The sequence below is a fragment of the Grus americana genome, chromosome 19 (assembly GCF_028858705.1).
Source record: "Grus americana isolate bGruAme1 chromosome 19, bGruAme1.mat, whole genome shotgun sequence".
Classification (NCBI taxonomy): domain Eukaryota; kingdom Metazoa; phylum Chordata; class Aves; order Gruiformes; family Gruidae; genus Grus; species Grus americana.
In genome coordinates, this window is record NC_072870.1 from 10,398,627 (window position 1) to 10,412,621 (window position 13,995).

The following is a 13,995-nucleotide window of genomic DNA, read 5'->3' on the forward strand; positions in this document are numbered from 1 at the left end:
GGTTTGAGCCATTTGTGCATTTTTAGTATTGAGAATTTCATTTGAATCAAAGAATATGATCTATAGTTGTTCCTATCATGAATTTCCTCTGTTAAGGCTTTTTGGTATTGAAAGCGCCATTTTAAAAAGTTAAAAATTCTAATTACCAAAGATCTTCATACGTGCTGTTTTCAGTAGTAACGCTTTTATCGATTCAGAAGTGCAGCAAGGGCTATTAAATAGATGAAGGGATCATATCGCTGCCAAAGAACTGCAGCCATTTGCTGCTGCTCAATGCCTTTTACTTCCCCGATCAAAACCGTACAAACCTCAGACAAGGGCTGTCTGGGATGGGCAGAGCCCGTTTGGTCAGATGGGAGCCACTCTGAGATGAGCTGTGCTGGGATTTTGCCCACGTACCCCTGTGTGCGTCTGAAGCGCTAAAAATATGTGGCCTACCCTTGAAGGTAGTGAGGTGGCCTTCCTTGTAAACCTTGAGTAAAGTCCATCAACAGAATGGCTTTTGGTCTTTTTCCTGGGAGAGGGAAAGATGCGGCAGGGAAAGTACCTTCTTATGCAAAAACCTTACTTCCCCAGCGTGACGGGAAGCACGGATGCATCAACTCCTGCAAATGCCCTGCTACCAAAAGGAGTTGACCACCGCTGCTTCCCCTTAAATCTTCACGGTCCAACTCCAAAAGGATTTTTCATCTTCATCCTGTTGCTTGCATCTGTTCTGGAGTTGCTGGTTTTGCCCGCGGTGTATCCTTCCGTTCCCTGCCCTCCCCGTGGCTGGCACGGGAGATTGTGTCGCTGCTTTTCTCTATACCATAGATTGATCCGTCATCTACGGATCGGGGCCACTAAGTGTCCTGAGAAAGTGCACGGACTGCGGTCACAGCTGCCCCGGCTGGCCGAGGGCCCGGAGGATCAACGTATGTATTAATTGCAGCTTTTGTTACACTTTTTCCCCGTAGGTCCAGTAAATTGAAGCAAGAAGTTAGTAAAATGCAGTCACCCGTGCTTGCTGATTTATCGTTTCAGGAAAATAAAAACCTGACAGAAGCTTGGAAGATTGTGCCTTTTGTTTGGGACAAGCCTCCAACTTCCTTGTCCATTTGTAAAAGATTTCCTGTCTGTGAAAATTAAAAGCAATGTTTGATAAGGTCCCTTTAGCAAAATCGGCCACAAACTAGAAAATATATTAAGGATGCCTCTGGATTTAATAGAATCAACATTTTCTGAGTGTATTTGTAGGATCTGGCAATGCTGCTCTCGCTGGTGGCTGCTCGCTTCACGAGTCTCAGTAGCTCATAAAGACACTAAAACAGATGGGCGTCATCCTCCTGTTCTATCATACAGACTCACAAACTCGGGATTCTGGTTCTTTGGGGTTTAAATAATGTTTGTCATTGAGACCGGCTTTATCCGTTTTCCTAATTTTTGCCGTTTAGTCCTTTTGTCTGGGCAACCGAAACCGGGAGGCTCTGAGGAAAGATGACTGAGCAGGACGCGGGGGTGGCCGTAGGACATGTCATCCGCTCGCTATCGTTCAGCTAAAGGCATAGTTGAAAGATCGAGTTTAGTCTTTTATTTACGTTTCACAAAAAGTGACTTCAAGACTGAAAAATCACCGGGCAGATTTCTAGTAATTTGTTGACCTGCCGTTCGTCGTCGTGCTGCAACGCGCTCGCGTGCTGGCAGCATTTGCACCTCGCGTGGCGGCGCGGCGGTGGTGCCCCCGGAACACGCATCGGGGATAAAACCAACCCGAGCTGCTTTCCTGTGTTTATTCAAGTCTGAGAGAAGTGCAGAGACAACAAAAGTGTGTGTGGATACTCATTTTAAGACTAAAAAAAGATAAATAGACAAGTATGAAAAGAACATCCGTCTGTCCCAGAGCACATCCAGCAGGCTCTCGCCGTTAATTGTTAACATATGTCCTGGTTTTCGGCTGGCATAGAGCTAATTTTCACAAGGAGCTGGGTGAGAACCAGCCAGGGCAGCTGACGCAAACCAGCCAAAGCGCTATTCCATCCCGTGTGACGTCATGCTCAGTACATAAAGCGGGGGCTGGCCGGGGAGGGGTCGCTGCTTGGGGACACCCGCTTTGTGTGTTCTGTTATTTGTACTGTTGTCGTTATTTCCCTCGCCCTTCGCTGCCCCCGTAAACCGTCCTTACTCCAACCCACCAGCTTTACCTTTTTCTTCCCATTCTCCTCCCCATCCCACCAGGAGCGAGCGGGCGAGTGGCCGTGCGGTGCTCAGCTGCTGGGGCTGAACCACAACAGCGCAGAAAACAAACGAGGAAAAATAATGGCAAAACACAACTTTAATTGGTATTTAGGATCATTCCAGACAGATCTCCAACAGTTAAATGCTTCCTTTGGGTGGATTTGAAGCTGCCATCCTACTGCATGTTTCCAGCCTGATTTCCACCGCGTAGGCTTCCACCAAAGCCGTTACTTTGCTGTCAGCGTTCGCGGCCAGACGAGGGGATCACACCATTTCAAGGAACGACGTGGTTTTTGTCCAGCTAGCAGCTCTGCGTGGGATCCCTAAGAGCAGTTGTTGAGAAAACTCGGATTCTGCTGTTCTCCTCAGCCTTTAGATACAAACCATCACCTCGGTGCTGGTTCCAGCCAGTCACGTCAATATAAAACTGTAAAAACAGAGCTAAGGCAGCTGAACCTCCTGTCCCACGTTACCTGACTTACTGAACCTCGCCTTCTACCTTCTAACGCTGTATTTAAAAATCACGACTGCAGAGCAAACAGATGTCCCTAGGTGCGTCGCATGCTGCTTTTGTTTATCAGAGTTCACGTAGCTCCATCTCCTGCAAAAAAAATAAATATAGCAGCAGATGCCTCACAGCCTTTGTTAAAGTGTTTGGTCTCTGAAAATAGCGGATGCCTTGTGCTCGGTTCAGCAATATTATCTATCGTAAGTACTGCTGAAATTTTTTTCAGCATTAGATTTTTATTGGGTGCAAAGTACAAATGAGTTAGCTCATAGAGCTCTTGTGCATGATGACTGTGTTTTCCCGATTTTGGAAATGGTATATCCAATCTGCTCTCAGCGTTCCTCAGTAAGCTGTTCCTCAGTTCTGTGTAACGTGCTAAAATAACGCGCTTCTCCCTCTTCCAGAACGCGGGAAGCACGGGCGGCTGGTGGGGGCCTTCCCAAGGCAGATTGCATTTTCTCCCATGAACGGCACAGGTACATTTCCCTCTTGCTCAAACTGAAGGGATCGGGATTGTTTTACACCATCTGCCTTTTCCACAGAGCGTAACGTAGGCTTAATACAAATGAAATAATAGGATGGGTATAATTTTGCATAGAACTATTCAATCATAAAATAATTCAGGTTGGAAAGAACTTCAAGAATTGATGCGGTCCTTCTGCTCAAAGCAGTGTCGTCACTGACCTTGGGCATGCCCTAACGCTTGCAGATACAGTTGATTTAAAAAAAAAAAAAAAAAGTTAAATGAAGATGTTTTCTTTTCTGAAATACCTTCTTATTAGTTTGGTTTGTCAGTACTTGTCATAGCCAGGTCATCTTATCTGGACTTTCAGATCTTGTCTGCACATACATATCTGCTTCATATTGACTCTTCTATAGCTTTTTATTTCCTCAATTCATCTTGTAACTGACATTGTCTTTACACCATCCAGTTCAGAGTTTTTTGGTCACACTGAGGTAGGGGAAAGGAACTAAACTGACAAATAAATTGGAAAGGAGGTGGATTATGTGCTGGCTACATTTGGTGTCAAAGAAATAGTTTGAAGCAACAGGCTTAACTCAAGCTGAACATCAGAGAGCAGTTTGGCCAAGTATTTCGGTAGCTCTGGGTACATGGGTAATCTTGTTTAAAATTTGCTGAAATATGATATAGAAAGCACAGTTTTCATCTAAACCTTCTTTATGTTTAGCATGGCTGAGATGGTTTGCAGCTTAAGAATTATCCCTTCACTTAATGCAGCATTTTGATGGAGAAAATATTTATACGTATAATAAATAAACCTTGGCCTCCCAACCAGAAACTGCAGGAAAACTGAAGAGCGCACGTTAGTTACGAACTGGGTAACAACAAAGGAAAGCTGCTGCTTCAGAGCCAGAAACAGGATCCAACACCACCAGTGGCAAATTAAGAAAGCCTTACAAACGATGTTTGTATTACGATGTTTGGAGTAACGAGACAATGCAAGGAACAGTGTGATTACAGAGATCTGGCCCTTACATCGTTAGGCAGATCCCTTCTCCAAAGCTCTCCACTGACATTTTGACAATCGTCCCCGCGCACCGCGCTCGGTCCCAGTGCCGCGCAGGAGTGTACCACGGGGAGGACAAATACCCAGGTTTGTGCGTGACAGCTTGCTCCATGTAGGGAGGAAGAGCTCAGCAACGGGGATTGGATGACCACGTACCGACACGATGCAACCTCAAAGTAAACTAAAGATGAGGACAGCAAGCTTGGCAGGAGCCGGCAGCGTGTCCTGCCAGCGAGGAAGGTGCAGAGCACCCAGAGCCTCGTTAGCAGGAGCTGAGCCGGTGGATCGAGGGAAGTGATTATCCCTCTGCTCAACACCCCTCCGGTCACATCTAGAGCACGGCGGCCGCTGCCCCGGCCCCTCCAGGTCAAGGCAGGCGAGGAGGTAACCGCAAAGATGCAGCCAGCCTCCTCGGCGCTGCAAGGCAGGGGGACGGAGGCACCGGCCAGTTAAGGAAGAGCGGTTCTGACCTGAGACAAGGAGAAACTTGCTCACCAAGAGGGCGGTGCAGCAGCGGGACAGGCTGAAGCAGCAGCTGCCAATTTCTGTCCCTGGAGGTTTCCAAGAATGTCCTGGATAAAACCCTCATCTGCTTGGGCTGACTGCACCCCGACCCTGCTCTGAGACCCCTGAGGGCCCTTCCAGCCTGAACTCCCCGATGATTTGAGCTCATTTCCAAACGCACGAGGGTAGAACTGGCTGCGTTTTCAAGCTCTGATGTTTGGATGTCCGTGCAGCAATTTAAATCATGGCTCATTGCTTCATGTAGATGCTGGAGGTTTTCCTCTGTGATCCACCAGCAAACGGAACAGAAAGTTAGATTAATTTTTGTTAGATGATGTTTTCCTTTTGATATGGAATACAACTCCTTTGGAGGCGTTTCAATCAAACCCATTCACATTGTATCAGCCTGCTTCTTCAAGGGGCAGGAAAGGATTCCGCACAGGAAGACCCAAATGATGCACGCTGACTGTTAGCGCACGCTCATGTTTATGACCTTGCTCACAAGCAAGTGAATTGTAAATGTTTGCTTGCCATGTGGTCTTGCCTCTTTTTATCTTCAGCTATGATTATAAAAATGTTCCTGTTTAAGAGACACACGCAAAGGAATAAATCTTTGGGCCCGCAGCCTCTTTGAGCATAGGCAGCCCCAGCATTTAACTTGTAACAAAGAGAATTTTAGTGGAAGCTTTTTGATAACAAGTTGGCAGGATATCAGAGGACCAATTTGACCATGAGATGTGAACAAAGATGTCACACTGGGTGTTTAAACTTCTTACCTTTCCCTCTAATTATGGTTCTTTAAATGATTATGAATGATATATAAGCTAGAATATGATTGCCTTCAGTGTATATGATATTTTCAAATGGTGACTCAATTAAAGAGGTCATTAAATGTTGCTTTTAGCATAATCCAGAGATTTGACTGCTAACGAGGCACGAGGCAAACTAGTAGCAGTTTGAAGTAGCAAGAATTAAGAGTGACCTGAAGAACGATTACCTTTTAGCACCAAATCCGCAGGGATAAGCAGCTCGGAGTGTTGTTTAACTGATTGGATTTAACTGGGACAAAAATGCTAGCTATATTTTAAAGCTGCCTTCTCTTTCATGTGAGTGGCAGGCAGTCCAACACAGCAAAAGGCAGGTCGAGTGTGAAGAAGGGTAGAGTTCAAATGAATAAATAAAATACATTAAGAGCTGATTAAAGGAAGGTGAGCGATAGGACACAGATGTGAATATTCCCTCCTAATATATTTCACTCTTAGCTGGGTTTGGTCTTGCTTCCTTTGACTGCTGGGCTTTGATGTTTCAGGGTAGAAAGCAGACGCCTACTTTACCTAAGCTTTTGTGTTCAAGGCAGCATTGACCCTTTGTCTCACAAGTGCTCGGGCGGGTTATAAATCTGTAACGTTGCACTTCACCTTTTGTATCTTGCTTAATGACCTTTTAAAAATAAATGCAGAATAGCTGAAGGAAACAGTATCAGCGATGGAAAAGCTGACACGTACGCAACCTGAGCTCTGATTTTTCAGATTGCTCCAGTCTGTTAAACAAAACTTCTTTTACTTTGCTCTGCGGTTAAAAAAAAAAAAAAAAAGAAAGAAAAAAAAAGAGGAAAAAGGGGGACAGGGGAGTGTTTTCTTAGCTGGGTTCTCTGTCTTATAATTCAGCTGTAAACTGCTCACTGGGAAAATGCTGCACAGTTGCTAGCCTAAAGAGGCTACGGTCATTCAAATACGAAAATAGATTCTTTGCACAAATATCTGCTATTTTGTTTTCAGAAGCCTGTGGAAAGCTGTTGTTTTAAGGGGCACTTGCAAGAGCCATTGGAAATGGCATTGTTTGTTTCTCATGCATAAAAACGATCATTTAAGATTCTCATCAGGCTCTTTTTCTGTTTCCCATGGTACTAAGCTTAATGTATGTAGCCTTGATGTGAAAAAATATATGATAACTTTTATCTGAATCCATGAAAATGTATATTATCCCAGAGGAATGTCATACTATAAAATGTTCTCCATCTGAATGAAAGGAAAACTGGAGTTTCCCACCGTTTCAAACCAGTACACTCATTTATTTTGGTGATGATTATAACGGGTATTTTGTATTCATGCGCACAAGAGTAAAACACGGACGTTATTTTCTTTTGTTTATGTATTTTGCTTAAAATAAAAGGTTACTCTAAAGGAAGGTATTTGAGGAAGAATACTTGCAGAGAGAGGCCGGATTTATTTTGGCTGGCTGTTCTGGCCCTGCACACTTTACAGAGACCTTCAGCCTGCTTACGGTCACCTCTACCACACTTGCTTTTAAGGCAGAATATCTGCACCAGCTGAACTGACTTACGTTGACAATCCCTTGCAAGCTGTACCAAATATTTTCCCGTAATTTTACTACTTAGATCCCCCATATAATTGGAATACCAAAAATAGAGAGTGTTATGGGCAGGTCACTTGTACTATTTGTAGTTTTTCCACGTCCACGGCTGTACGCCCTGGCTGAGAGTGAATAGATTCAGACCGAAACTGTTCTCAAGCGTCCTCCCAGCCTGTATTTCTGCCGGGGTTCTTCGAATGCTTGGTGCTATCTATTCTCACGGTTTAACCGAAAGCCTTGTGATTCGCCTGTCTTTTTCCTCAAAGCCACAGCACTCCGATGAATGTTATAAGGTCAGTCTGAAAAATGCGTTGGATACTTTAACCTGGCACGCGATGCCATTGCTAGCAGGGTGGCTGTAAAGCTCTGCGCTCTGCTTTGCAGGAGTTCGTGCTCTTCGTACGCTGCGCAGCTGTGTGAACTCCTAGGTGCTGTGCTGTACCCTTTATGGGACTTTATGTCTTTTGTTAGGGTCCTAATTGAATTTTTATTTCAGAATATGAGCATTTGCATCTAGTCTTTACAGTTATCTGTGGGAGAGCCCCTCTCGTGGCAGGTTATTCCCTGGCTGTGCGCTCCAGTCTATAGGCTTTGGACCTTTGGTCTTTACACAGATGATCCTGCCTGGGTTACAGATTCACACCATAAATCACTTTGATCTAATCTGTGAAAAACATCCTGCTTTAATAAATAGTGTTCCAGACTGATGTGGGTTAAAGTGGTGTTGCTGCCTCGAGCCGCAATGCCTGACTCTGGAAACGTGGACAGGACAGCAGCTTTCTAGAAAAGAGGTGGTCTGGTGCTGAGAAGTGCCGTTCGGTGGGATTTACAAAGCTATCTTTGAATTCTTGGTTTTCTGGTTTGCTTGGATCCCCTGCCTTCTGCCCCAATGAAGATTGAAACTTAGTTATGAAATTAAGATAATTTCTAATGGAAATTACTAGACATCTGTTAAAAAAAAAAATTGCTGTTATTCTAGTTTGTGTAGAGGACAATTTCTTCCAGGCTGGCTTGCTATTTATCTTCATCTTTTTAAACAAAAATTTTGATTTGGGTTAATTTTTGCCCCACTTCTCCAACTCCCTGCCCCAGAACATCTTGCAGAGAGCCGATGAACTGACAATCGATGAACCCACGTTACTCTGTCATGACATGACACGCAGGAGCAGCAGGCTGGGTTTGTGGAATGCTGTTAGCATTCCGATTTACAATTTGCATCTAATAAATGCTGTCATAAAAAGCTTATTAATATGTGATTGAGTCTTTCAGCTACAGGTGAAGGTAGCTACCTGCTCCTAAAACTTAACCTTTCCTTCTTGTGTACAATGTAGCCGTATATTACAATATCCTTCCTATATCTTGTATCCTTCTGTGGTTTAGAAATGTACTTGCCATTCCCTTTGATTTCATGTGTTACTGCTTCCACTGACGTGTATATATGCGTGTCTGTGCCCGTATATAGGTGCATACAGAAGTCTGGAGTCTGTCCTTTTAGTCTGAGTTCCCACAACTCCTCCAGTCTATGAGGAAAGGCATAATTCTAAGAGTCACGGGTTGTATTACGTCGCTGGTTTGCTCATACGAAAGACCGGTAACGGTGCGGTTTGCTGTGTGCCTTTTGTAACACTGGGACGGTTGTAAAAAAGCAGGGGGAAGGAGCAAGGGGCGGGAGGACAGGAAACTACTGTCCTTCCAGTATTAGAAATCATGTTACTGATGGTAGAGTACTCTTAGAAGTCGTTAGTGACAATCAACTTTCTCTTAATAAGAACAAACAGCGCTGGTGATGGAGAATGTGCTGCAAGGAGCTTCTTACACAAATCACTAAATACAAATTCCAACCCGGGAGTGTTAAAAGCATTGCTATAAGAGTGCTGCCTTTTCTTAAATTCCCTTTCAGGTAAATTTGAGGACAGGAAAACCAACCCCAAATCCCCGGACGAGGTGCAGAACAGCAGACCGCTGCGGGCCAAGCTCGTACCGCGTGTGCAGTGCAGAGCGTGGTACAGCGCTCTATCGAAAACGATCTATTTGCCACGGAGTATCCTGGGATAATTGAATGCTCTGTAATGAGGTAATGAGGGCGCAGGATGTGTTAATCACTCCATTTCAGCTTTCTTGACAGGGACTTGGCAGTAAGTTACGGCAAAGCAGGCACCGATACTGAAGTTTTTATTACCGCTGCCCATGCGACCGGCAGATTTTATTATTGTACTGTTCTTCCTGATTTTCTAAATGAAGCAGCAAGTTACGCTATCGGTTCTATAGGCTCTGCTGGGGGCAACTGTTGCAAAACAACATCTGTAAAGTAAACTTTTGCTTTCTCATGTGTTGGGGTTTTTTTACCCTTATCTCAGCCTTTTTTTTTTTTTTTTTTTAAAGCCCTCTATTCAGTCTGTTTAGCCAGAAAGTTGAAAACTCTAGGCAGCTCTGTCTTCTGGAGAAGTTAAAACGTACTTAGCCATATATATCTTAGTAAGGGGGGGGAACGAGCTATTGGAAGCATTAATTCCATCTTACATAGCTTACCGTGCATGCTCTTTCTCTTTTGTAAATGAATTTTAACCGTCAGAGGTGTTTCTGCACATATACTTCTGTTGCACGGCCCTTTGATGAACTTCCTCGGTGTGTTGCCTCACGTTAGTAAACCAAGTCACTGGTTTCCACCGACGTCTCTTTTTTTGAGGCTGAAGCTGTTACTAAGGTCAGTCGGTACTCGCTGAGAAATGGTCAGGGGTGATTTTTCTTTTTAATAAGCTTTATTTGAGGCATTTGTAAATCGTGAGCTCCGGATTGCCTGTTGTCCTACCAACTCTTCTCTGTCACAATCTCAAAACGTTCCTATGGTTGAGGTAGAAATTGCCCTGACTTTTTAAGTGTATTTCCATGTACTCTGAACGTTTGTGTTTTATGAGCTTTTGTCACTGTTTTTTAAAATAAATCGATCTTGTTCCATAACATGTGCATTCATATCTGTGGGATCATAAACCCAAACTTCCCGTTTACGCTCTGGCACTGCAATATTAACAATTGGGACAATAGAAACTTATTTCTTTTTTTATTTTTTTTTTTAAAACATGAGTGACACTGGAGTCCTTTTTTCATTGCTTGATAAGACACCGTGTTCTCTGCCAGTCAAGCTGTTGTAAAACCATTGAAGTAAACAGAGCTTTGAGAATTTTTCTGCTTACGACCTGCTTTGTAGACTTCACCCGAGCTCTCTATACGCAGGGACAGCAAGCCGAGTAGCCACCACTTGCAGTGAATTTCAGCCGAAGGGGCTGGAGGAAGGCTTCAGCACCTCGGTGGTTGACTTTGTGTCTTCATCCTGCTCTTTCAAGCAGCAGCTTTCCTTTACCTTAGGGAGCTTACTGGTTTTCTCCCAGGATTATTCATAGGTTCAGCAGTGACTCTTGGGTTCCAGGACATAAAACATTATGTTTTAGTGCATGTAAGAAAGCATTTTGTGTAATGCTGAGAGTTGCATGTACAACAAAGTCAAATGATTCTTGGGTTTCAAAGATAAGACATTCTTGATAGAAAATGACTATGATTTATTTAGGGCTCAATCTCAACATCAGCACAATCAGCAAAATGTAAAATTTCTGCCTGCCTTTCTCATAAATTTTTTATAACCACACATATCTGGAAACTAATCAATCAAGATCTTTCTCCTACGTGCTGGGAACGACGAGTAGTCTTAGTAATGTGGGAAGTGAATGGGTGTTGACATTATGAAGGTAATTTCAGCTGATGAAAACTAATAAATTTTTGTGAGGTTCTCTTCATACAATAAAAGAAAGGGCATGGAAAAGTTTACCTAGGAGGAAATAGATTATAGGAAAACAAAACCCATAGTTATTAAAATAGTGTCAGCTGTTTGGATTTTTTTTTTAATCAGAACCGTGTTTGAGTACTAGATGTCTAAATCATTTTGGAGAGAATATTAATAGGTTAAAGATAATAAAATAACCCAAATTGATTACAATCTTATACCTTTTATAATATAACTTTAAATGCAAATTGCGTTCAACTGCAAGAAGGGAAATAATGTCCCAAAGGCATTTCAATTAATTGCTGTAGTTAATTACACTCATAATTTTACTTGTGTGACTAATTATAATCAGGTTTTATGGGTGTATATGGATTTATTTCTGATACTAAAAGCCCCAAACAGCGGGTTATTTTTAGGAAATATATTTAAACTTCGTAATGAAAACTGCGTGTTGCCATTCTCGGCGGTTGGCTTGAATGAGTCATGTCTGTGCTCAGAGGGAGTTTGGAGGGCGTCAAGGAGACAAACTGCCCCGGCTTTCTCCAGCCTGGCTGAGAAGGTCACCGTGGCCCCTGCTCATGGCGCTCGTTCACTCGTGCTCCCCCGTTCTTCGATTGCTTTTTATCCTGTGATGGGCACCAGTCTGCATCGGTGGCCCTGAGGTGCCGGCCGGCTCCTCTGGAGACGTGCTGGAAACGTCACCCCTCTTCGCTGGAGCTGCTGGTGTGGCACTTTGCAGCCGGCTCCTCCGCCAGCCCGAAGCGACGCTGCTGGGGGGTTTCTTGAGGTGCGATGTTTGCTGCCATGTCTCTGCCGCCCGAAGCCTTGGGGCCACCATACCTGACACACAGTATGGTGGTGTGTTCTCCAAGATGGGTTGTCGGCAGATGCCTGCAGCAAGGGGGTCGCAGGGCTTGTTGGGCTCCAATCCCCGCCCGTTTTTTTTTCTCTTTCAGGTCACATTTTCAGTGGCGGGAGTGCTCTGCCTGGGATTTGAACCCGACTTTGGCAACAGCGGGTGCTGCGGCCCGCCCTGCCGCCAGTGCCCACCTCAGAGGGGCTGCAGCCCGGGCACCCTGCCACTTCCCACAGCCTGTGAGCTGCAAAGCGGTGAGTTAGTCCTGTCTGCAGAGGACATTACGAACGGGGAAATAACACTGAGGAAAACCAGGTGTGCAAAGCCTTGCCAGGCTGAGCGCTGCCCCGGGGTATGGGACGCCTCAGATGGGCACCCTGGCTGCTTTGGCTGCTTCCTGGTGGGTGCGTTGCGTACCTCCTGTTGAAACGGAGGCTTTCACGAGGTCTGTAAGGAGCACGTGAGACATGCATTGTGTGAGGGACGTGGGGTTTAGATGCTTCTTGCAGAAGAATCCCGCAGGACTGTGGTGTCTGCGGCCTGTCAGGCTGGGCAGGAGGCTGCCCGCCTCGGTTTCCTCATGTGTATTTCTTCAGTGCATCTCAGCTAGAGTTTGCTTGGCTTTTCCGCAGATACACATTAATTTACTAATAAATCCTGCATTTTCTTTTTATTTTTTTTTAATTTGTGCATGATTTGCTTCTGTATGAATCATTTTCCACCACTGCCTCCAGTTACGCAGAGCTACCATGACATTTTTTATCTGTCATTGAAACTTCTCTAAATCCCTCCTCATTTGTAGTGCTTATTGGAAGAAAATCACCATGACCACTTTTAACGGTACTGAAAAAAGCCTCACATCTCTGAGCGTAATCATTTTTGTGGTGGGATGTTAGCTCCTGTGCAAGGTACAGTCATAGGCAATGGGCCTCCTCGTCTCTGGATCAGAGGCGGTTGATGTTACACCTGGTACTAACACATTTATTAGACTTCAAAACCAGCCCGGGAAGCTAGGCTGGTGTCCTTTTTTGACTACAGGTGGATGGAAGATATTTTACATGGATTTGCGAGATGACATCTGTTTAATGGGAGGGCTGCTGGCTGTGCCGGCAAGCGCTGTCTTCCCTGTGAAATCCACTTCTGGATGCGCAAGGGGGGAAAGGCAAAAGCAAAATGTTTTATCCTTTTCTCCAAGCAGTCATGGAAAATTAAATCTGTGCAGAAGAAAAGTGCATTTTGAGTTCGTGTTTGTCAGCAGGAGGAGCTGACCATACAATGAAGCTGGCAAGTTTGTTAAAATTCTTTTGTGGATAATGTAAATATATTTTTTGTGAGTAATGGCTAGGTTTCCTTGTCTCTTTCTGTTTCCTGAGAAAATGTTTTGCTGAAAACATATTGTATTAGGAATTTTTTTTTTGTGCCTGCCCCTCCTGTCGACCTCCCCGCTCCCCCGCCGGTTGTCAGATGATCGTGATAGGAGTGAAGCTGGGCCTGTGTCCATATGGCAGATCTGCTCCTTCACTCCTCAGACCTCTGAAGGCTTGCACTGAAATCAAGGTCTGATCCAAAACTGGAAAAGAATTGCTTTTTGGATGTATTTTACACCACCATGTAATCTCAGCTTGGTATATTTTTAGAAATGGGGAGGGCCTACTGAAGTCTGGTGAGTCCCTCGTTGCTGTTCAACCTTACGGTGATTGGACTCTACCCTGGCAGCCATTACAGGGGAACCCTAAACCAAAATGCAAGCTGCTTCCAAAAGACAGAGTTATCATTAGCAAAGCTGCATCCACACTTTGATAATCTTCCAGAACGTTTTGGTCTCTGTGCTCCTGAACACGGTCGGTTCACACGTCTGGATTTCTGCCATCCAAACGCCACTCTGCCTCTGACTTCATTCAGACTGACGAAGCCCCTGCTTCTCTTTTTGGTTTTAAACCTGGAAGATACATCTCATTTCTATTATACTCCAGTTTTCAGTCACAGAAGCTAGGCGGTCTTCAACTCTGGCTCCAACATATGTGAAATGTATTAGCAAAGTTCTGTGTTAACTTTTTTGTACGTGGGAAAATACTGTTCTTTCTGGGTCTTTCTAAATACCTCTGTTCCTTCCCCCGCCCTTTCCTGTATTATCACAGCTTGGCTATTAGTTCTTCAGGAGTTACTGTCATTGCGTAGTGTCTTTGCAATATAAAAAGTTTCATGCCAAATGTAGCGTAGACAAAATTCTTGAAAA